At 39.8% G+C, this 26093-nt stretch overlaps 1 protein-coding gene across 7 annotated transcripts in view; it reads right to left on the bottom strand.

Annotated features, from left to right (window-relative positions):
- Positions 1–26093, bottom strand: part of NCALD (neurocalcin delta) — a 373056-nt gene that overhangs the window by 162486 nt on the left and 184477 nt on the right. For 6 of the 7 annotated variants that reach the window (XM_078072170.1, XM_078072167.1, XM_078072169.1 and 3 more), the window contains exon 3: positions 11565–11613. The exons of the other annotated variant lie outside the window; for it this stretch is intronic. The gene's annotated coding sequence lies outside the window, so the exon portion shown is untranslated. The remainder of the gene's footprint in view (positions 1–11564; positions 11614–26093) is intronic. 7 annotated transcript variants of the gene reach the window in all.

Raw genomic sequence — 26093 nt, 5'->3', positions numbered from 1 at the left:
TTATTTCCATCTCCCTTATTTTATTTACTCCTTAACCCTTTGCAACCAGACCTCCATCTGCTTTCTCAAAGGTCCCTAATGAGTTTCATGTTGCCTAATGCAATGGCCTTGAAATTTTTGTTCAGCCCTTTGGAAACCCACTCTACCCTTTGATTTCATGATAATACAATATCCTAGTTTTCCTGGGATCTATCTGCCCACTCCCAAGCTCTTCTACCATTTCCTCCTCTTCTGACCATCCCATAATTATGGGCCATCCCCACAGTCAAAGGTTGCCAGATTTAGCAAATAAAAATACAGAACACTCTGTTAAATTTGAATTTCAAACCAACAATATATATATTTTTTTAGTATAGGTATGCTAAACATTGCATGGAACATTCTTATACTAAAACATGATTCTTTGTTGATCTGAAATTCAATCTTAACTGAGCATCCTGTATTTTATCTGGCAACTTGACCATAGTTGCTTCTTCAGTGCTCATCTGCTCTCTCTAACTTCCTCCCTTATGATGTTTTTGATGCCCAGGCTTCAATGATTATCTTTCAACAGATAATTTCTAAACTTCCATCTCCAGCAGTTCCCTCTCTCTCTCTCTCTCTCTCATGCATTCTTCTGTTTTTTCCTGGATATTTTATAGTATATTCAATTCACTTTATATAAAACCAAACTTAGTATTTTTGACCCTAAAACCTACTTCTCTGCTTGGCTTCTCTATTTCTACTAATACCTTCTGCACCCTCCCAGTCACCTCAACTCCAAATCCAGAAGCCTCCCTAATCAAGTGGCTGAATATTGGTTAATTTTACTACTCTCACCAGCACTCTCAGATCTGTCCTTCTTCCCATTCCCATGGATACAACTAACTAGAAGCCCACGTCATCTCTGAGGACTATAAACCATACAAGGCTACTGAAATCGCCTTTTGATTAGTCCCCCTACTCCTATTCTCATCCACCTTCCATCCCTCCACACTCAGTTAACATCCTAACTAAAGCACAGGTATGGATATGCCACTTCCTTGATCAAGGAAGTTTCTACTGGCTCCTGGTTAAAGTTCAAGCTCCCTAGCTAGCATTCAGGGCCTTCCATAAGTTGATCTTTCCCCTCTTTTTCTCCCCGTTGTCTCCTGTATGCTCTCCAAACCTAAGGCACATCAGAACACAATCTGGAGCTTTCCTATCTCTGCTCACACTCAAACTTAGAAGTAGACTACTTTGAAGGTGACTCTTACAATTCCTGCACATACAGATGCTCACTAAATGCTTGTTGAATATGTGAAGTCAGTTATCCATATTAACAGAAATGAGGTAATTAAATCCACAAACCATTTATGTGATAATACTAATGAATGCATTTTTCAACAAACCCACCGTTTCCTTTTACCAGTTATGGGCAATATCAAACTCTCATAAACATCTCATGCCTTGTGATGTCAAGTCACAACTGAACTCTCACAGAGGACCCACAGGGGCACAGACGGACACAGATCTCACCCACTCTTTGCTGCCTCTCTTGATTTACTTTTTGAACTCTGATACCTTCCCCATTTCCCCCAGTTCTTACAAATGGAAGATTGTAATATTCTCTGTAAATGTCCTTGAATTCTCTGTTACATAAATTTCCAAATGACTGGATATTCTAAACTGTTGTTGGGGCGCCTGGGTAGCTCAGTCATTAAGCGTCTGCCTTCGGCTCAGGTCATGATCCCAGGGTCCTGGGATCGAGCCCCGCATTGGGCTCCCTGCTCTGCAGAAAGCCTGCTTCTCCCTCTCCCACTCCCCCTGCTTGTGTTCCCTCTCTCGCTGTGTCTGTCTCTGTCAAATAAATAAATAAAATCTTTAAAAAATAAATAAACTGTTGTCAACCCCACATACTGATCCAAAAACATCTGAGTGCTTTGATAATCTAAATCAGAGGTCCACATCAGCCTAGATCTTAAATATTTTCAGCTTTGCAAACCATATGGTCTCTGTTGCAACTATTCAACTCTGCCACTGTGGCCCCAAAGCAGCCACAGACAACACAAAAACAAATGAGCAGGTCTGTGTGCCAATAGAACTTTTCCTACAAAAACAGGCAGTTGGCCTGTGGGTCATTGTTTGCTGACCCCCCAACCTCAATCAAGCCTCTGATGAACCATTTACTTTATGTTTTCTTTCCAAACGATATTTCACTGTGGTAGTCTTTTGATTGGAAAGAAAGCTGGAATTTCATCTGATACAGTCTTTTTTTCCCCCCACAAAATTATAGTTAAACCAAACTTGGAACCGCAAAGTGGATGAGGGGAAATACAAAGTGAGGACCTGAAGCCGGCTCTGGAACTTTCTTCCTAGCCCAGTGGACACCACCCCCCCCCAGGGTGGGGACAGGATGAGGCAAGTAGGGTGAGTAGCACACTCTCCTTGGGCACAAATCTCAAAGAGGCACCAAAAAACTCAGTAATCAAAATAAATAATACTTTAATGCAATATATTTGAAAATCAAAAATATCCACAATGAACAAAGCATCAACACTTTAAGTAAAGACATGATCACTATTGCTGATTTTTTCTTTAGTCTCAGGCTCCAAGATGGCTCTGCACAGCACTGTTTCTGATCCTACCTTTATTTAAAATGTTGGTATTTTGTTCATCATGAATTTTTTTTGCATTAATTCTGATTTAAAAAAAATACTGTATTGAACATTATTTATCTTGATTATGGAGTTTTACAATGCCCTCTTTAATTTTGTGCCAAAGTGAGTGCCCTATTCACCTCCCTCCCCACCCCTTAGAATCAAGCCCATGTCACCTTTTGCACTATCAAAGTCCATGCCCATTTCGGAGAATGATGTACATCTCTTTAATGTTACCTTTAAACTACATTATTCCTCTTGGCTGCTTTGATACCATTTTAGTTACTGGATCTGCCACATACACAGGTGGATTTGAAGCATGTGGAAAATCTTGTACACTCTCTAGAGTCACTTCTTTTTTTAAAAAATTTTTTATTTAAGTTCAATTTAATTAACATATACTGTATTATTAGTTTCAGAGGTAGAATTTAGTGATTCATCAGTTACATACAACACCTAGTGCTCATTCCATCAAGTGCCCTCCTTAATGCCCATCACCCAGTTACCCCATACCCCACTCACCTCGCCTCCAGCAACCTTCAGTTTATTCCCTATAGCTAAAAGTGTCTTATGGTTTGCCTCTCTCTCTGTTTTCCTCTTATTTATTTATTTATTTATTTATTTATTTATTTATTTATTATTAACATATCATGTATTATTTGTTTGAGGGGTACAGGTCTGTGATTTATCAGTCTTACACAATTCACAGCTAGAGTCACTTCTTAAGAGACATATTAAGATGACAGGGAACTAACAATTTATTAAACACATACTAAGTGCCAAGTGGTACTGTGCTAACAAACTTTATATCCATCATTTCATTTAATCTTCATGACAATCCCATGAGGTTTGATTATATTCTTTTGTATTCATGATGGAACAGAGGCTCAGATAAAATGGGATTATAGAAAATGCTACAGCCAGGCTGAAGCTTTCTGCTAGCTCACATTATCTGTCAAGAAGCTGACATTTTGGACATGGTTAAGGCACTTTCTTGCCTTCCTACCTTATATTTGTACAGAACCACTGTCATTTATAAAGAGCTTTCAAATGCTTCACCTCATACGAACTTTATTATAATCAAAGGTGAAAATCTCATATTTTAAGGATATTTATTTATTTAGAGAGAGCGTGAGCTGGGGCAGGGGGCAGAGGGAGAATCTCAAGCAGATGTGGGGCTTGATCTCATGACCTTGAGATCATGACCTGAGCCGAAATCAAAAGCCAGACACTGAATGAACTGAGCCACAGGCGCCCTGAAAATCTCATATTTTAGACGTGTTAGCATGAACTCATTAAATACATTATATGAGTGAGAACATATTCAGAAATATTAAGTGACATAACCCAAGGTTACCAGTTAAAAAGTGGCAAAACTAGAATTAAAAACCCAGATCATCTGAGGCCTGGTGAGTTTTCATTATATCCTTTCCACTCCAGAGCATCAGTATTGGTATCTTTGACCCAATACTATCCATATTCAGATCACAGTAAGTATCCTAAGGAATAATATCTGGGAAATAGGAAGAAATTAGCACATAAGGGAAGGAAGCTAAAGTATGGAGCACTATCTACCCTGATGAGGAAGGTCTGAAGAAAACAGGGGCATCAGAAACAGAGATGGATACCCATGGGGTGGGGGGTGTAAAGGAGTATAGGGGTGTTGGGAGTCTCTGGAAGGATTGCATCATTAAAAGGCTCAGAAGGGCAAGGCCAACCTTGGCTGGCTTCACCTCTGTCAAGGGTCATTCCTCTTGGGGCTAGGAGCCATTGTAATTATAGTCAAAGCAATTGTAATTAAAGCAACTTCTGTTCAAATGCCCTAACCTTTCCGGATTCCACGCTGCAAGGAAGCAAAGGAAAAATGTCCAACTTCAGTTGTTCCACATGCCACCACGATTTTGTGATCAAGAGGAGCATCACATAAGACACTGCGGAGACCATTCAGATGGGGGAGAATAATCAGACCAAAGTGAGGACAGGATACAGGAGCAGAGGAGAGGGGCATGAGACATCAGGACATCATTTCCAACCTAAAGCTGGGGAGAAAATGGCAGGCACTCCATTTTGGAAAGAAATCACATTTCATGTTACTCTAGGCAACTTCCAAGGAGGCATCAGCCTCGTGAGAAGTCACGCCTGATATTATATCTCTATAACATCGTGAGAAGTCACGCCTGATATTATATCTCTATAACAAGATGCACAATAGGCATCAAGTGTTTAAAATACTTGAATGTGCAAAGTTTCACAGTCAGTCACAAGTTCATAAGAACTACGTGCCTCTTTCACTGGGGAGATGTTACACCATGCTGGGATTCCACAGGGCACCATGGCTTCCCCATTCTTCAAAATAGAGCAGCTCAAACAATCCTCTGGCAATTTTAACTACAGAGGAATAGAAAACACCCCAGGCAGAGTGTGAGAGACCAACCTTGTAAATAGCAGGATAGCAAGATATAAACAAGAATGGGAAGAAAACATACAACTTTTTAAAAAAATCATTGCTTTTGACAAGGACAAAAAGATGGGAATAAATTTAGTCCCAAATGTCACGGAACAACAAAAGCTCAGAGAAGTGTTAAATCACAAGCCAGGTGGCTGCAGGAATTTGCAAGGATCCATTCCCATCTGCCAACTTGTCCCTTTTGGCACCAGGCTGGATTGCACAGACTCCTCTTCCAGTTTCACAAGCTTGGGGATTGTTTTTTGGTTTTGGTTTTTCCTTCCATGCAGCATTTTCAAGGCTGGTGCAACTTTCCCAAGTCACATCTTTCTTCTTCTCTGACCCCACAAATGAAGTTGCTTTGGAGAACCACATACCACAATATTTCCATCTTTCATTTGACTGAGTCATGTTCTTGCATGCAAGGAAAATATGTTCACATATTTATACTAAATCTTAGTAAATCTTTTATATAATCACTTGTGTTGTTGGAAGACGTAATGCAGCAAAACGCCAGTATATTCCATTCTTTCAATCATTCTACCAGTAATTAGGCACTGAACACATACTCGCAACAGTGGCCTAGGGATAACAGAATGAATTGGGTCCTGGCTTTGAGGACCACACAGTCCAATGGAGGAGACAGCCTCAGAAATCAACAATTCAGAGAAGGGGTGAAGCTCCCTTACCCCTCCCTCCTCTGTATGGTAACAATGTGCATGGGTTCCACTGATATTTTTTCTACTCCTCAGCAGTCGGCTTCCAAGCCAAATATGCCTCTGTAGGCCAAGTGATCAGAGGATTAAGTACCTATGGCTAAGCAAGCTCAGATAGATATTGAACAGCACTCATGTTTTCCTGTGAGGAAAGGAAGTCCTTTCTAGGAAGTTCTCCTCCATCTTCCTCCACCTCCATCAATGCCTTGCTCTACATACCTGTTCTCAACCTCAGACCTCCAAACTGCCTTGTTGGATTTATAATCCTCCTTAGCTCTAGTTATTATTATTGATGGCACCCATGTCCTGCATATTTACTATGGATGGCCCATACAGTAGCTTGTTGAACTTCATAAAAACCTCGGGGTGGGCTTTGTTTTTTTTTAAAGATTTATTTTTAAGTAATCTCTATACCCAATGTGGGGCTCAAACTTACAACCCTGAGATCAAGGGTCACATGCTCTACCAACTGAGCCACCTCTTGGGATGGGCTTTGTTATCCCGGTGTTACAGATGAAAGAAATGAACCTCAGAAAATTTTGGGAACTTGCAGGAGTCCACAAAACTGATAAGTAGAAAAACTGAGTTTAGAAGCCAGGACTGTGTGATTAGACAGGTTCTTAAACAGTACGCTAGTCTGCCTGGTAGGCATGTGTAGTCCAACTCCCTTTCTAGGTTATTCACACCGTAAGGACAGAGGTTAGCATTTCCATTTTTTAACAGTCCCTAGGCAGGGTGGGACTATGAGCAGACAGAGTAGGCATCTGCTTGTGTGATGTGATTTAAGGGCAGCTGGACAAAGATGGGTTAAAAATATTTCCACTGTTGCCTAGCACAGTGCCTGGAATTTCACCACTGGAGGTGCATTACTTTGGGCCTTGAAGTCCTTCTGGTCTCCAGGGTTGCTTTATTAGAACATGATTGCCCTAAGAGGAGTCATACTCCGCTGAGACCTCAGTGAGGATCAGGGCCTCGGAGAATGAGTCACAGGAGAGATGCCCAGAAAGGAGCCTGGCAGCTCTGAGTGTGGGTACAGTGGTCCGGAGAGGACAATGGGAGGTTCTGAAGATAGGAGTGGACATTTTGTTGGACTGGCCCCACCTTTGTGGCCCCCAGCACAGAGTGAGGCAAATGGAAGGTATATAATTCCTTTGATTTAAGGAAACACTATTTGATCAGGTGTTTAAGAGTTGTGGGCATGGGTCATGGTGGCAGGTGGGCATCAAACGCTGAGGACCCTGAGCCTTGTGAAGGCATAAAAGACAAGAAGGCAGAATCCTTGCCCTCAAAGAGCTTATAGTCTTTTTGTGGAGGGTAATTATCAATAGCAAACAATGGATGGGTAAGACAAGACAGGAATGACCAAGCATGGAATATATGTGTAATCGGAAACTGGGGAAAAGAAGAGTTCAGTGTGGAAGGAGGCAGGTTCAGCTTCACTAGGATACATGGGACCCCAAGATCAGTACCAAATAAAGAGACAGATCGAAAGACTCGGTGAAAGCCTAGCTTATGCCAAAAGAAGACCAAGTCGGCCACAACCAATTGCTACCTCAGCACTTCCAAACAAGGAAATCCAACTTGGATTTAATCATCATGATGCAAATTTAAGTCCAGCTTTTTAAATGAAAAGAGCTAACGGTTGTTCCAATCATAATAAATAAATCCAGAATTTCAGTAATAGGTGAAAGTATCAGATTTATATATTAAAACAGATGGCAAAGGCAAGACTAAGTCCTTCTAAAACTGAGGGAAAGAGATCTGATGACCACCATGGGCCAACCACCTTGGCAAATCGCAAGACCTTCCACTGAATTCAGCTCTGATAAAGAATGGCTTTATCCTGTGACCTTCCAGCAAAAGCCAAATGCTCTTCGTCTGGGCTTTCACTGAATACTTCCTTCACAAGCAGGAAAGGTTACTTCTATTTACTCTAACTTATTTGATATTTTTTTAAAAAAAGATCCCTTTATTTAATTCTCACAAAGAAAACAACCCAAAGGAAAAAAGGAAGGAAGAAAGCAAGTAAGCTTTGACCTTTATATGCTAAATGAGTTATTTTACCAATAGCTACAGGTGATTACGTTCTCACCATTCTGAATAACAACCCTTTGTACACCTTGCATAAGAGATACCAATAGCTACAGCCTAAGGCTTGTTTGTGAGCCAAGCAGTGAAAAGAAAACAATATAGGTAGAAAGACTTGAAAAAGAAGTAAAGGTTGAGAGAGGAGGAACCCACAAGAAATCCTTCCTCCTGTGAGTTTCTTAATTGAATTATTGCAATACGTATATTTCCTTTTCATTTCAGCTTGGTTGCTAATAAGCCTCATTTCCACAAGTTGCCTGTTTTCTTCTTTCTTTCTTAAGGCGGCTGCATATTTGAGACATAAGCAGCAAAAGTCTCTGGCTCAATCAGCTAATAGGTTTGTATGAATCTCTGTGGAGATGCACAGATACGGTGATCACATGATACAAACCCACAATTAGACACAGGGTCTAACAAACGATACATGTGCTTTATTTCCAGATGCAAGCAGCAACTTGGCAAATGTTGTTCCAATGTCGAAATGTTAGGATTTCTGGAACATTTGGTGTTATAAGGAGCAATCAGAAAAAAAAAAATTTTTTTTGAGATCCTGAAACTCTGGGTGGTGATTACAATACTGGAGCAAAATGACAATACCAGTATTTCTGTATTTAACATTTTATAAGAAAAGGATTCAGAATCCAGAAAAAGAAACCAGTGAAAATGAATATTTAATATATTTAAAATACACAAATTTTAAGTATCACGTAAAATGTAAAAATTACTACCTAAACAATATCAACCTATTAATAATTATTAGTAGACTGAATTTAAAAACGTAAGTATTAAAAACTACAGTCTCAAAAAAGAAAAAAAAAATTAAGTCATGAAATGTTGAAAATGAGATCATATTATTTAAACTTTTATAATGAGAGTTCTTAAACTGCAGAAATGTTGAAATTTTGTCCAAATTTCTTCACTGCTAATAAAAAAGAAAATACTAGTTAGGAAAATGTGATGTATTTATGATTGATCTCCAAATATATTCTTCTGGCTCCTTCATCTTGAATAATTGCAACTCTCATTTGATAACTTTGAGGAATATTTTTAAACGTTGAGGAGTATTTTTAAAACATAATTCTGTTGGGGGGCGGGGGGTGAAACGTATTTATTTCCTTCAAGCTGTAGTTTGCTTGAAAACAAGAAGCCAGCATTTCCAGTTTGTTCTCTTCTTCTTTAGTTCGCTCATATATGCCCAGCTGCCCGGATCTGTCTCAAAACTCTCCTAGTATAGTGGATACGCTCTAAGGTGATCCCCAACGAGTCAGGCCCTAGTATGATCCTTTCCTCTTGAGGGAAGACACAGCCTGTGACTAGCTTCTAGCCAACAGAATACAACAAAGCCCATGGGCAAGTCACTCCCTTGATAAGATTACATTACACGAGTCTCCATCTTAGCAGACTGGAGTAAGAGCTTCTCCTGCTGGCTCTGAAGTCATCTATCATGTTGTGACAGGGCCTGTGAGAGGCAAGCAGCCCTATGGGTAGAACTGTTGAGTAACACTTAGGAGATGAGAACACCCAGGTGACAGCCAGCAAGAAAACAGGGGACCTCAGTCCTACAGCCTTAACTGAATTCCAACAACAACCACATGAACTTGGAAGGAAAAAAGCTCCCAAAAGGACCATAGCATAGTCAACATCTTGATTATACCCTATGAGACTCTCGAAGCAGAGGACCCAGGTAAGGTGCATCCAGATTCCTGATCCAAAGAAACTGTGGGATAATAATTATATGTTGTTTTAAGCCACTAAATTTGTGGTAATTTGTTATGCTGCAATACATAATTAATGCACAAGTCATAATCCACTTTGAGCCCCTCAAAACTGTTATTCTTGCAAAAAAAGGTTTGTGTTGCTAATTGTTATCTTCTTCCTCCATTTGAGGATAGCAGAAATATAGCAGAATGCTTTATAGATGTGTACACCTTTATCCAACTCAAAACTTTAATGCAGAATATAATTCTCCATGTATGATTCTCAAAATATAAATTATAAATTCAACATTTTTCAAAATACTATTTTTTTGTACTTGGAAAATGGAGAGTATACCTCCAAGCCAGTTTTTTTAACGTGCACACTTCCTTATTTTTTGAAATAAATGTTTTATTTCAAACAGTTTTAGATTTGCAGAATTATTAGTATATGGAGAGTTCTCATATATCCCATACCCAGATTTCATCATTAACATCTTACATTAGTATGGGACATTTTTCACAGTTAATGAACTAACATTGATATATTATTGTTAACTAAACTCTACAGTTTATTCAGATTTCTTAGTTTTTACCTAATGTCCTTTTTCTGTTCCTGGATCCCACCCAGGATCCCACATTACAGTTAGTGGTCTTATCTCCTTAGGCTTCTCTTGGTTGTGACTGCCAGTATTTATAATGACCTTGATAGTTTTGAGGAATAGTAGTCAGGTATTTTGTAGGATGTACCTGTATTGAAATTTGTCTTATGTTTTTCTCGTGACCAGAGTCGGGTAATATGTGTTTTGGGGAAGAGGACCAGAGGTAAAGCATCATTCTTATCACATCTTGTGAAGGATACCTACTATCAAGATGACATATCACTGCGGATGTTAATCTGGATGACCTGGCTTGAGGTAGTGTTTGTCAGGTTTCTTGATGGTACGTAATTCTCCCCGCCCCCACTTTCCTACTGTACTCCTTGGAAGAAAATCACTGTGTGCAGCCCCCATGGGGAGTCATGCTCTACCTCCTGGAAAGCAGAGTATCTACATGGAGTTTTGGGTTATACCACGACTTTATTTTGTTGCTCGAATCGTTCCAGCTTTGGTGACGGGGAGCACTTTTAGTTGACTCCTGTATCCTTGTGACCCACTTTTTGTCACACCATTGTGAGGTGTTTATCGTTTTATTTTGTTTTTCATTTTTCTTTTAGCACTACCTTACTTTCTGGCACTATACGATGCTCCAGGCTCATTATGCATATTTCTTGCCCCAGTCCTAAATTAGCCATTGCTCCAAGGAGCCCTGGTTCCTTTTATTGGAAAGTAGTATTAAAACCAAGATTTGGGTGGTACTGAGAGGTTTAAACATGTGGCCAAAGTCATACAGCTAGCAAGTGGCAGAACCAGGAACCGAACCCAAGCATCTCACTCCAGGTTTGGGGGAATAACCAGTATACCACATTTCCTCACAGTGGCAAGGACCTCACAGAGCAGAAGATTGATGGATTAATGAATCCACCGACATTCATTCTCCAACAAATACCTATTATGTGCCCATTAGCTGCTAAATTCGGTGCTAGATGTTAATTGGTTTAATGCCATTTGAGATATTTTCTTGGGCTACGGCCCAATTTAAAATGAAGGAAGAGGCTGTTGTAATGTGCCCCTTGAGAGGACTCTGGCAGCTGCGTGGGATGAAGATGGTGAAATGAAACCACTCCACTCAGGGGCTGCGAATACACTTTATTATGCTACAGGTAATATTCCAGGGTAAGACGCAGTGCCTGCTTTATTTCCTATCTCTCTATTATCCTTTTCGCAAATGTTAAAGGTTTATTATCTTTTCCTATATATGAAACACCCAGTCGTTACGCCACTGTTCACTGATAAAATATTTGAAAATAAAATATTTGAAACTGTCTTTTGTGAAAATCATTGAACAAAACTGAGATTTCCATTTACAGCTGATTGAAAGAAAATTTTAAATGTACACTTACCTTACGACTGTCACTAGTGGGTGGTTCCCAGAGACCAAGCCGAGATAATCTAAAAGGAAACAGGCAAAATAACCACCCTGAATGCAAATATCTGCAAGGATTACAATATTATTTATCCCCACATATTTAGTGGCAGAGCCCTATGAAGTGTCCCGTGACCTGGCTTTAGTTGTCAATAACACGTTTTGGGAACGGGAGGGCAGGTGGGATGGAGATGGGTTTGGCAGAAAGGACTCAGCTAGAAAAAGAAGGCGGAGGCTAACACAGCGGGGAATCTTGCATTGACCTCTTCCTGAAATTTATAAATTCCTTGGAAGAGGACATGGATTCAAGGGAAGGGATAGCCAAGAATATGGGCCTTCATTTTCCAGGTCAGAGCAAGCATCAAATGAGCCACTTTCCAGATGTACCAAAGGTTAGGGGCATTCCAAAAAGAATTAGCAAACACAGTGCCTTAATGCAACAATAAGAAATCACAATACAATACATCAATAAATGGGAATAATGTATTGATTAGATTCATAGGTCAGGGGAAAGGAATAATCAAAGGGTTTAGCCTGTGAGGAGCTAACTCAGTTCAGCTGAGTGGGTTTGATTGGGAAGACTTCAAGGAGGGGGTGTGATCTATTGAATCCCTTTGCCAATGGACATGGGAGAGGGGTGGTCTCTCAGATTTTGTTTCTGACATTTACAACCTCTCTCTGAGAAAAAAAAGTGCATTTTGTACCTCTGGGAGCACCAGTCTAGACAATCTAATTAGTCCATCTAATATAGTTTCAAAACTATCAACAGGGTCAAAGCCCTCTTGGGAAATATGTAGGGAAAAAAAGTCCCAACTCATATCATTGAATTCTTAAATACCAAAGTATCACTTTTATCAGTTATAAAATATCAAGAAATGTGCAACTATTTGGGTTTCTAAACAGCCTCCTTTGTTTAAAATATTGTAATAATTCAAGGAAAAGGTGTTCCCACTGACATGTTAGAAAAAAAGTAACATTCTACCGATTTCTGCGTATTCGATGATATACCAGTCATTGCAAAATGTAACTCAGTCAATATACCAAGGACTCATATTCTTCCAAGCATTTAACAAAAGTACTGAATATACTTAGAGCAGAACTAGGAGTTTTACCAAAGAGTTAATAAATTTGTCCCTTCAAACATAGAATAGAGGTAATAGTTTTTACTGGTAAGGACCTCAGGCAGGTTATTGAACCTCTGGATGTTCCACAAATAATAGTTGTTATGTTATTTTTAGTTCCAGCAATATAAGAATTCTGATCTAAGATAGATTCTTAATGTTTTTCTTACTTATAATAACCTATACATTTTAATAATATAGATATTTAGAAGAGATTTTGGCTTAATAAAATGTAATCTTTCCAAGCATGATTTTTTTAACTGAAAAAAAAAAAAATCTATGAAATGGCTTTTATATATTTTTCTTTATCTCATAGTTACTTTGTTGACATACAAACAGATCACAACTTGAAAAGTGGTATTTTACAGTTTTTCATTGTTAGGATGTGGAATCTAGTCAATGTGAATTCACAGTGTTTTACACTTTAAAATATAGTTAACTCCATTCAGACTTTCAGATTTTACTGAAACAACAACAACAAAGGATACTTATTAAAATGGCAAGGTAGGTAAAAAAGCAGTTACTAGAGCCGACCTGACATAGGACCCCAACAGCTTCCATTAGTATCAGAGTGGACAGGCCACTAAAGACCAAGCTGGTTGGTGGCATCTCAGTCAGATGGGCTGAGAGCAGGAGAAGAGAGCATCACATGAAAGGTATTAAACGCTCTGCTGTTCTCTATGCCCCCAGACAACTTTCATTTATCTGCTGACAGGAGTACATTGAAATACAGCCTGTCTTGCCTATTTTTTCTTTTCAGAGATTGCTAAGACGATGGTGGAGGGAGGGGTGTGAATGTAGATAGGAATGCAGGTGTAAATAATGAACAGGCTATAGAATCTATTTGTATATAATAGCAGCTTTCGTTGAAACATATACGTAAGGGAAATTTTGTAGATTACACACATATCTTGCTAATTTAAATGATCACTTCAGGGAAACAAAGAGATAAGGGGGAAGTGGGCTAACTTTAGAGCAGTCGCTTACCATTACGAGGCCTCTTTATACAGAAAAGTACATGTATTAAAAGTACATGTATATCTAAAACCCCTTTCTGACATCCATTTCAAGTTGGCCCTTACTTTTCCTTTAAGAGCTCCATCAGGAAGTTTATGGTTTATGAGCAAATAAATACAGCTGTGGCCAAATTTGCTTTTTCAGAAGCCTGAAGTGAATCCTTTTTTAATGGTGTCAGTGCTTAAAATAGTTACTTTATGTATTTTGGGTTGCAGATACAAATTTCAAGGTTTATGATATGAAAGTCTGAGAACATTGCTTTGAAATGTTTTAAGTGCTGTGTGAGGATACCATTTAGCTACCAACACCAGTATTTCTAACTATCTTATCTGTCAGCCGTAACATCCGCTCATGCTAATGATGAATAAAAGGGTTTCTGGTCTCAGTGTTGATATCCAGTTTTTTAGATGCCAAAACATAGCATTTTCACTGAGCAGTATATTGTGACAAGAACTTGTAAATAGAATCAAATAGCTCTTTACATTTTCATTTTAATATGATTTAATAAGTCTAGTAATTTGAATATCAAAATCCAACCCTAACTTTCCTCAGGAAGTGGAAAAGGCTTAATATTTTATTCATCTGGAAAAAAAAAATGTGCCATGCTCCAAAACACAATTAAACTAGAAACAGATTATATTCATCCTCTCAGGGGCATTTAGCATAAGCTAAATATATTCACAGCACAGTTGATCATTTATAAACACAGCTTCCATCACAACCAGAGAGTTGTGTCCATGGCAGTCCGTTCATGGTCTAAAGTGAAAAGCCATGAATTCTGCTAGGCTGGAGGCCCCCTTTAAACATCATGCAATCAATACTGAGATATTTATAAAATGCTTAATAGAAATATTTTAAAACATTCTATTCTCTTGTTTTCTACTTTAAGACTGAGGACTTAAATGAGGATTAATCTAGCTCTCTCCACTTCAGTAAATATGGAAATCAGGTATGGAGGGAATAGACTTAATAGGATTCTAGTTTCTGTTAAAGGATCATTGCTATTGCCCTTGTTCCTTGTTCCTCACAGCACAAATTCACTTACGTGAGGTGCTGTCCTAAGCTGCTTTCAGTTGCTAAGATTCATTCTGATGCCATGATTCTGTGACTCAAGTTGTGAGGAATGGATACTTTTTTCATTTCTTTCTTAAAGCTGGTCTTAAATTCAGAAAGCATGTTACGACAAAATAAAAAGCATTAATAACAAGAAGAAACCAAATTCATTCCAGGGAAGAGAGATTGGATAAATGGAGGTTATACAAATGTATTTTCTAGCCAATTGGTCAGTCAGCAACATTTATAGAAAACCTACAAGGGCAGAGCCCAGATGGAATTACCCCCTCTCCTCAGGCCATCTGCAATGCCCTGTGTGGGAGAATGGCAGGCTGGGTCACAAGCAGAAAAATACAATCATCCAATAGCCATCCTATGTGTTTATCCATTCCTTCAACAAACATTTACAGAGCATCCACCATGAGGCAAGGCCTAGGGGCTAGGAATGAATGATATGACTTCAGCTTTAAGATGCTCACTCCTAGAGGGGAGAAGCCGGCTAGTCACTTATGACAGACAAGTAAACAAATAAAATAATCAAAATGTGAACAGTTGAATGACAGACTCACATAAACTTGAATAGCTGGTCTGAGCAATACCTGCACACACACCTTCTTCCTTCCCTTTCCCTTCTGATGGTTTTCCTCATTAGCACTTGGTCATTAGCACCATCATCACTTAATGTCATCATACATTTATTTGTTTATTTTGGTTTTCTGTCTCCTTCCACGAGAAAGTAAGTCCTTGAAGGCAAGGGATTTCTTTGGTTCACTGAGGTAAACCAGCCCCCAGAACAGGACTTAACAACTAGGAGGTGCTCAATAAACATTTATAAATGAATGTATGAGTAAATAATCATTATAGAAGTCATTCCAAAGAAAGTATGATTATCTGGAAAGATGGGAGGCAATGATGTTGGGTTATTACAAAAGGTAATTACATTTTGACAAAGAGGAAGTTGAAAGTCAGTCAAGAGAAGTTTGCTGGGCAGGTCCTCGGGGACACCTAGCAATAGGTCCATGGAGTACAGGTAGTTTTGTCTGCCCAGTGTCCTGACCTCGTGGAACTGTCCCCCAGCCCCCCGTGGCTTTAATAGGGTAGCCGATCCCAAACATCTACTCCTCTGACCAAGGGGGAAGAAGCAAACCAAGCTAGGCCAGCTGGTTCTCCCTCCTGGGCATTTACACCTGGACAAGAACGAGGAGCAGGGGCACCTGGGTGGCTCAGTCGTTAAGCGTCTGCCTTCGGCTCAGGTCATGATCCCAGCGTCCTGGGATCAAGCCCCGCATCGGGCTCCCTGCTCGGCGGGAAGCCTGCTTCTCCCTCTCCCACTCCCCCTGCTTGTGTTCCCTCTCTCGCTGTGTCTCTCTCTATCAAATAAATAAAATCTTTAAAAAAATAAAAATTAAAAAAAAAAGAATGAGGAGCAAAGGCAGCTATGAGGGGAAGCAGCATCTCAGAAGGATGGTTTCCGTGTTCTGGCTTCTGGGACCCCGTGTTTTGCCCGGGTTCCTGTCTTCCTCAAAACCTGTTCGGTCAGCTCTTCCTTCAGCTCTTTAAGCTATTAATATCCTTCCAATAAACTTTTTTTTTCCTGGCTCTGATAGTCTCAGTTTATTTCTGATGATTACATTCAAAGCGCTCTGTGACCACAGGAGCTGATTAAAAGATGAATGTGTTTGGAAAGGCTCAGAGTAAGAATTTTTATTGAGCACTAACCATGTGCAGGTACTGAGCGAAGCTCTTTATAGGAGTTATCCACTTTAATCTTTACAACCATCTCCATGAGTACCTATTCCCATTTTAAAACCGAGCCAAACTCCCCCACTCTATACCAAGTGGCTGAGCCAGCACTTGACTCTAAAGACCACAGTCTTAACAGCTCCCCACTGTCCTCCTGGGAAGCGCAATTTTGAGTGTGTGTCATGGTCAGGTTAGGTGAGTTAGGGTTAAGGATTAGGTGGAGATGGGTGTCCTTAGGGAATGGGTAGAGTTAAGGGTAGTGGCACTAGCTTCCGTGCTTATAATTCAGGATTCTGACATTCTGAATTGTGTTATGATTTTTTTTTCCTATGCCACGTAAAGAATTAAGGAGAGTTTCCTAGTGAGAACTGCTGAAACAGGTGCTTGGGACAGGTGGTTCCAAAGTCTGAAAAAGACCTTAGCATAATTGCATATTTTTATTAATTAACCACCAGATACATGTATACATGGAAGTGACTGTAAATCACATAAATACATCTAATTAAACTTAAACAAAATGTATCCCCAATTCAGCTTCCTCTAAACTGATCCCAAAGATGCCTCTGGCTATGCCGCTGTTTTCACACATGAGGGTAATGCAGTCACAGTGGAGAGACAGTGCTCTTAACCAATTATAGTCAAAAGTTCCTTCTCCTTAAAATCTTACAAGAACGTTTGGCCATGTGGGCTAAATGGTAGGGTTCTGAGCTTCTGAGCTCACAGTGCATCTGGCCTGTGCTTTCCCCTCTCCAAGTCTGCTTTATCCCCATGATCAGAGAGTCCTCTTCCTCCCTCATCATGCCAAATAGGAAGCAGAAAATGGTCCATGCTTCTTGTTTAGTAAGACAGGAGAGGTCAGGTCTTCAGATCCAGATTCATCAAAATGTGCTGTCTCCCTCATGGAACACAATGGAAACTGTGCAGTAGGATGAATTAGCATCATTCATCCCATGGGAGCTTCATGAAGTCTTGGCTCTACACTATCTCCCCAAGACAGAGATCAAAATGGCAGCATCCAAACCATCCTTTCATTGGTACCAGTGTGTGGGGGCAAATGGGACAGTGCCAATATGATTAAATTAAGGACCTTGAGATGGGGAGATTATCCTGGATTATCCAGATGGGCCCAATGTAGTCATAAGGAGGCAGGAGTGTCAGAGTTAAGGCAGAAGACAGTGGAAGCAGAGATTGGAATGATGCAGCCAGAAGCCAAGGAATGCTGGAAGCTCTAAAAGCTGAAAATGGAAAGGAAATGGATTCTCCCCTCAGAGCCTCCAGAAGAAACCAGCCATGGTGACCTTTCGACTTTAGTCCACTGAAACTAATTTCAGGCTTCTGCCCTCAGAACTGTAAGAGAATAACTTTGTGTTGTTTTAGTCTAAGTTTGTGGCATTTTGTTACAGCAGCCATATGAAACTGATACAACCACCTTCTCACCCTGACACTTCTTTTCTATGCTGACCTCACCAGCACCCACCTTTGCTCCCCTCCAAAACTACACACTACATCCAAATGAGGGCTTCGGGAATAGTTCTCTCTTCATCAACCCTGAACAATTGCCCTGGGTGTTAGAGAACTCAAGGCACCAGAAACTCTGTACCATGAGGATAGGAAATGCTTGCATGCAAGGGGTAGGATGTGCAGAAACAATTTAGGACAGCAGTAAGGGCTACTGAAAAGGAGTATTGAGTCATCAGCATATAGGTGATGGTTAAAGTCAAACCATAGCTAGACCATGTAAATACATGATAGTGACCTTGACTGAACTAGGAAGTGGATCAAGGGGATTTAGTTTACAAATCATAGGCCTATCAGAGATACCATAGAAAGTTAAGAGAAAAGTGATCTAGAATATAATTTTTAAAAATTAACCTTGAGCTGAAATACAGTCTCAGCTAGGTCATGAAAAGGATTATATCTCATTCAGAGAGAAGCAAGCCTCAAAGAAAGCTCTTGAATTCCATATTGGGCACAGGGATACAAAAATAGTCATAGTTCCTGACCCTAAGGAGATTACAGATAATTTCATCACAATGTAATGTGTGGTGTGATAATGGTGTCAACAAGTATACTCTGGGGGCACAGGAGAGGGGACAGTTAGTCCAAAGGATGGACTGAAGAAAACTTTCCTGGAGGAGTAAAAACTCATTTGAAGGATGAGTAGGAGGGAGAGAAAGCAGGGGAGCATTCATGGTAGAGGAAATAGCACAAAGTCCTGGTCGGGGGGTAGTTAAATCAATATGAGTGGATGAGTTCCCCCAGGAAGATTATGCATAGTGACAAGAGCAGAGGAGAAGGATAGAACCCTGGAGAGGAGTAAGGGTTAAAGAGAAGGCAAAGGAAAAGAAGCCCACAAATAAGTCCAAAAAAGACCAAAAGGATCAGGAGGGAAGTCAAGAGGAAATGGTGTCATGGAATCCAAGAGGGTAGAAAGCTTCAGGAAGGAGGGAGTTGAGTGAGATGAGTACTAAAAGGGTCAAGAGAAAACCAGAAGTGAGTTTTCTCAGAGCAGGTGCATTAGACAAGGAGAGTACAAACCGGATTGCAAAGGGCTCAGTAAAGAAACAGAAGCACCATGTTGAGACCGTACTTTCAAGTATCTTGGTTGACAAGGGAATGAGAACCATGCCTACTTGTCAGGTTTTTAAACTTTGGAGACAAAAATAGGCTTTACAAGCTGCCACTAAAATGAAGAGCTAAGATTTAAATACACAATGAGAAGATAAGAATCAACTTGGATCTTTCTCCTCAAACTTAAGACAAAGCTAAAGGAAGTGCAAGTATCACAACAAGAACAGAGGGGCAAGCTGGCTGGAAAGAAGAAAAACATTTTAGAAGTAAAGTGACTATATATAAAAAAACTTGTAAAAGAAGTCTCAAACTAAAGATCCCAAGAAGAATGAAGATCTGGAAGCATGTGAATAAGAGAAATGGGGGTGTGGGGGGAAGAGTTAAAGGTGCTTAGGCCAAAGGAGTGGATTCCACATCAAAGAAACAAAATCAATAATAGTTGCACAAAATTTTATAAAAACTACAAGGTAAAAAAAAATAGAAATAGGTGAAGAATTTCAGACAACTACGTTATAATGATAAAGTAGGAGATAAAGGACTATTTCAAAACCCAGTTTCCGTGGTCATCCCAAATTCGGCAAACATTCTCTGAGCACTGACGCAGGAGGAGAGGATTATATTTACTTAATAGCAATAAACACAAAAATAAAAGATTTTGCTCAAGAATGACATTAAAATGTTCTTTCATGAAACCAAGCGGCAGGATAAGATTTTGATGGATCTAGTATAAAAATAAAGAGTTTAAAGTTTACAACAGAATTCAAATAATTAAAATGATAGAGGAAAATAAAGAAGAAGAAAAAAGGAATGGTTAGTCATGTCAAATGCTGTTGCAAAGTCCAGTAGTATGAGTACTGAGAAGTGATCATCAAGAGGTCACTGATGACCTTGACAAAAGGTTTTGGGAGCTTCCAAGTTACACATATTTAGAGAATATTGTTAAGAAAGATCAAAATTTTAACATCAGGATGGGCAGGCAAACAACATGATCCAACTCAGTCTTGTCATTTCTAATTATTTCTTAATAACACTGAACAAGCAAAGAAATAATGGTAAAAATTTGCAAGTAGCAATAGAAACATGCAGTAAGAAACTGCATCCTGAAAATGTCTTAATAGTGACAACGACCTATAGCATATCCTTAAGCCTGAAGTTGAGGTCAGACTTTTAACCTACACAGAAAAGAGGCACATGACCCCACAGATCCCCGGTAACTACCTGGTGATCACCAATGTCTATCTGGCCTTGCCTAAGGGCTAGGTCATCCCTGTATTCACTTCTGGATGTCAAATAATTAACTCTTGCCTTGTTCTTATTCATTCAAAGGATGGAGTAAAATGTGCATGGATGTCATTATGAAACATCTTGTTAAACCTGGTATCTATCAGTGTTTGGATCTGATCAAGATTTGCACATAGAGGAAAACAGCACATTTTCACTATTAAAGAAGACAAGCTTTCTCTCTTTCCCCGATGCCAGGAGAAAAATTCTTCTGTAATTGAGTGCCAGGTCATTGACTGGCTGTCAATAAACGTTCTATGAATTAATGAAGGGTTAAGAAATAGGAGTGCAGCAATAATTAGCATAAGTGTAATGTAATGTAAATGTAATGTAAATTACCATAAGTGAATAAAGGTCTTTCCCACAGTTTTGGTGAGGGATGGATAGCTCTTTACCTGAACTCAATGTTCCATTTTTGCAGTGTCACAGAAACTCATGGATTCAAATTAATTGAAAGGGAAACACATCTTAATTGATGAGATGTCTGAAATACAGGCTAGTTTTAATGAGGCACGCCTTTGTAAGTCACACAGAAACTAATTGCGCTCGAATCAGTGGCAAGGATTACTAAATAGGTTGTCTCCCCAATCCTTTCAATGACTTAGATAATGGTTGTTTTTAATTAATTCTTTCTCTTTACTGCAAGTAGGAATTTTTAAAAGCTGTAAGTAGCTTAACTTTTCTCCTTAGCGCCATTCCAGTTGACAGAAAAATTTGCTGAGAAAATCCCTCTTCTTAGTAAAAAAAATAAATAAATAAACTTCTGCTCAACCTGGTCTAAACAGCTACAATTCTGATTTAATGAATGTGGTTTGGTAAAAATTAAATTGAGTGTACTTATCACTATATAGCATTACGGGCACATTGCATTAACAAACCTGGCAGAGAGAAACCAACACTGTGGAATGGCTACCATTGGGAAGTATTTTCCATTTGATAATGTCATTTGATCCTCATGACAATACCATGAGGCGGCTACCATTATCCCCATTTTACTGACGCTGAAACAGATTCAGAGACGTGAAACAGTGGCCTTAAGATCAGACAGGTAGTAAGTGACAGTGGCCAATGGGATCCTAGGGCAGTCTTACTATAAAGCCCATGAGTGCTTTCCTCATCATATTGTTAAAAAAAAAAAAAAAAAAAAGACCCAATTCTCTGGGAGCCAACTCAGTGCAAAAGTGGAGCTTCTAGGAGAGTGGTAGTCAGCATGCACTTAGTGCCATTTTTTATCATTTAATATTCTTTTCAAGGTTGAAGTTGTGCTCTTTGAACACTTACTGACATCTTGAGCCTAGCAGATTTTGTTGCATTTGCAATTTTGAGAGGAAGAGTACCTAGATGAATGTTCTGGAGTTGGCATGTTGAAATCAATCTCAAATACTTCTAGAAAATGATTTATTAAGGCAGAGACACAGGAAAATCAGTTGCCTTGGGTAGCAACAGGAAGGGATGGGGTTAGATATTAAGGAGAACCTCCTGATACTAAGACAAGATAAGCACTGAAATGAACTGAGGACATTCAGTGGCACCCTTGTGTGAAGATATATATATAACAATCAGTGATCCATCATCAGTCATAGGAAGTGTATATGGAAGCAAAAGCATGGACTATTTTAACTGACTCCAACATGTCTCCCTCAAATGTGGACACGACTGGTGAAAAAGCAAATTGTTTTGTGCAGTTTTGTGTGATGGTCAGTCAGTGTGGCCATAAGGGGAGACACAGGAGAGGTTCAGGAAGACAAAAGTTTTTTATACTCACAGGTCCTAGAGACAGGAGGCACATCATGCCATACAGGGCCATGGCAGGGGGAAGCCTCAGGGCGGTCAGGAGGCAGAAAACAAGAGGAGGGGAAAGTCTAGGCCACAGTCTTTACTGGGGCTTCCATGGAAAAGGCAAGGCAGGGCAGAGGAAATAGTTTAGGATTGGCTAGTTTGAATAACTCCAGCGGGTTTGGGGCTAAAGTGGTGGCCTCTCATTTCCTGGTACTGGGCCCTGGCGTGAGTGAGAGCATGGGGAAATGTCAGCTTGGTGTGCATGAGCCAGATGGAGGAGGTATGGCTCTGGATTGGTTAGTTTTCTTTTCAAAGACATGCTGCCCCTGAGTCCTTTGCTATCTCTAAGAATTGGCTAGCCCAGGGAGGGGCAGTGTATCCCCAGCCAGAAAGGTTTTTAAGGTTTCAAAATATCATAATATATAGGAAATTAAAAATACAAACCATACACAAATATACCAAAAATTAGCACCAAATTGTAGAATCTAGATGGGGCCCCAGCATCTGTTTAACCTTCAGTATGACAGCCTTTTGGTCCCCCAGAGCCCAGACAGATAGCAGTATGCACAGCTGGTTTGGGGAAACTCAGAGAACAAACACAGTACAATGACCACAGCTGACAGGCCAACAGACGATCCAAACCCAGAATGAGACAAACTGAAGGTTAGGACAAAAGATATTATAAAACATCACAACATACTGGATAAACTGTACAGAAGCTAATTGGTCGGCTGCTGAATGGAAAACACACAAGCCAAACTGTCTGGAAGTTAAAGGCACATCACACAGAATAGCTAAATCTGCCACCGCCACAGAGAATGCATTTGGATGCACCCAGAGGCTTCTGAATAGAACCTACCACCAAAGCTATACATACTTTATGATTAAATTAAGGCTGTTTACAAATGTGTTTTTAAGAAGAGAAGTACCAACTTTTTACCAACAAACAAAGCCAACACATTTAAAATCTTAATCCAGTCTGAAATAACAAATAGAATGGAGAAATTCTACTGGATAAATTCCCCTCTGTACTGTAGGCTATAATACATTTTAAGCCTCAAAAGTAGTCTATGCTTCTCTTTTATCAGAAATATAACATCCATTCATTTACTATCTATATGAACTAATGTTTATGATTATTCTGATATATAACATAACCAGATTGCAAAAATAGCATCTATGCATCCTTCCAACTGATACAACAAACAAGAGCTCACAATGGGCATTTCGTGGTGCCCTTGTCATGTGCATGTACCGGCAAAGACGTTTACCAGCGAGTAGGGATGATAGCTTGACACGGAGTGTTGACTGAGAGCATCATTTCAGCCTAACTACCGTAATTTCTGAAGTAAATCATTGTTTGATGTCAGCTCTTTTACAGTCATTAATATATCACAAGCACAGGTCAAACCATTTCAAGATATATTTCTTTTTATGTCAGGAAGGCCCAAAACAGGAAGTGATAAATCGTTATTATTTTCTTTTTCTTTTATCCCCAGACATCTCAAGTCATAAGCTTGGGGAGGGAATGTAGTTAGCCATCACCTGAATGAGTCATCTTTTGCATATGGCTGTCTTCACAGCACCCGCTTTGTGGTGGTAGAATTCCAGTTTGAGTCAAGGGTATGACAACTACCTTTGAAAGCAAGCAAATGCTTTACATAAAGGGGAGCGAAAAGGAGAGGCCCCCAAGTCTCACTTAACACCATTCATTTCAAACACTGCATATCCCGTACCTGAAGAATAGGGAAAGACCCACTCTCAGCACTAGAATTTGTGTTCAGACTGTGTACTTGGTAAACCATATGAGCTGATGAGGAGAGGCAGATGCACCCAAACCAAAGTCAACCCATTTGCTGCTGGCCTCTTGCTAATCAAAGAATTTCGCTGACAACTACTGGGTATTTACCCCAAAGATACAAAAGTAGGGACCCGAAAGGCTACGTGCACCCCGATGTTTACAGCAGCAATGTCCACAATAGCCAAACTGTGGAAAGAGCCAAGATGTCCATCAACAGATGAATGGATAAAGAAGATGTGGTATATATATACAATGGAATATTATGCAGCCATCAAAAGGAATAAGATCTTGCCATTTGCAACGACGTGGATGGAACTGGAGGGTATTATGCTGAGCGAAATAAGTCAAACAGAGAAAGACATGTATCATATGACCTCACTGATATGAGGAATTCTTAATCTCAGGAAACAAACTGAGGGTTGCTGGAGTGGGGGGTGGGGTGGGAGGGATGGGGTGACTGGGTGATGGACACTGGGGAGGGTATGTGTTCTGGTAAGCGCTGTGAATTGTGCAAGACTGTTGAATCTCTGATCTGTACCTCTGAAACAAATAATGCAATATATGTTAAGAAAGAAAAAAAGAAGAAGAAGAATGTAGCAGGAGGGGAAGAATGAAGGGGGGGAAATCGGAGGGGGAGAAGAACCATGAGAGACGATGGACTCTGAAAAACAAACTGAGGGTTCTAGAGGGGAGGGGGGTGGGAGGATGGGTTAGCCTGGTGATGGGTATTGAGGAGGGCACGTTCTGCATGGAGCACTGGGTGTTATGCACAAACAATGAATCATGGAACACTATATCTAAAACTAATGATGTAATGTATGGGGATTAACATAACAATAAAAAAATTAAAAAAAAAAAAAAAAGAATTTCGCTGACAAGCTACCAGTGTCAATCCTGACAAGCTTAGCAACAAAAACCTTACCAAGGTATAGCAATTTTTCATATTAAGCAATTTCAAACATTTATTACTTATGCTTGCCTATAAGGACCACATAGTACAACATGAAAGACAAAATCCATACAAGGATAGTGTGAAAAATGCTATTAGAGGTATGATTTATATACTATAGGAACACAAGAGATGGACAACCTCTCTCTGGCATGTTGGAGAATAATAAGAAAAATGCAACATAACAACTACCACCAACATTTACTGAGAGCTGACTTTGGGTCAGGAATGATTCCAATGCTTTATATGTTTTACCCAACTTAATCCTTACAATTCAATGAGATAGAAAATAATAAAGTACAGCATTCATTAAACATGCGTGAGGCATTCCTCTAAAGGCTTTTTCTTCAATAAATTCATTTAATCCTGACAGCAAGTCTGTACAGATCTTATGACCTCCATTTTCCAGATGGAGAAGCTGAGGCACTGAAGGGTTCATTAACTTTCTCAAGGTCATATAAATAGGAAGTGGTGAAGCCACCATTTGAAACCAGTCTGGCTCTGCTGCCGACATGCTTAACCACTAATATACGCGGCCTCACCCAATTACCATCCCATAGTTACAGATAAAGAAATTAAGGTCCAACTGATGAATGGCTGTTCTAGATAGAAAGTGTAAGTGGTCTGACTGCAGAGCCTGCCCTCCCAAGAGCTATCTCATGAAGAGAGCCATCTGAGCTGAGACTGAAGGATGAGAATTTCATAAGATGGAGAGAAAGGGAAAAGTTGTTCTCAGGAGAGAAGAGTATGTGTGGAAAACCACCCATCGTGGAGAGTTCTGACATTGAGAAGTGGTCTGGAATGGCTCAGTGACTACTCTGGGGTTGCCCCACTGATCTGTTCTTGAAGGGGGTGACTCAGAAGAGATGCCACACCAGAGAGAAATGGGCATTGGGAAGTAGAGCATCCCTGCTACCAATCAAGGTGGCTATCCTGAAACTTTACCAAGCAACAGCTGCTGTCATTTTTTGCAAATTCAACTTTCAACATAATCCAAAATGCCAGAAAACAATCATTTCCTATTTGCAGGAGGTTTTGCAGAGCTGATTATGAATAAAATGCATCGTGCCCTGTTCCTTTTATCAGGAACCTCACTGACAGAGTCATTTACTTTTTATGAAGACAAATGAATATGGGTATTCTGATTAGAAGCAGAACAACATCAGCTCATGAACCAGACTCTGGACGTAA

This window comes from Halichoerus grypus, chromosome 5, assembly GCF_964656455.1.
Source record: "Halichoerus grypus chromosome 5, mHalGry1.hap1.1, whole genome shotgun sequence".
In the NCBI taxonomy this organism is placed as follows: Eukaryota; Metazoa; Chordata; class Mammalia; order Carnivora; family Phocidae; genus Halichoerus; species Halichoerus grypus.
This window is presented reverse-complemented; position numbering and strand designations above follow the sequence as displayed.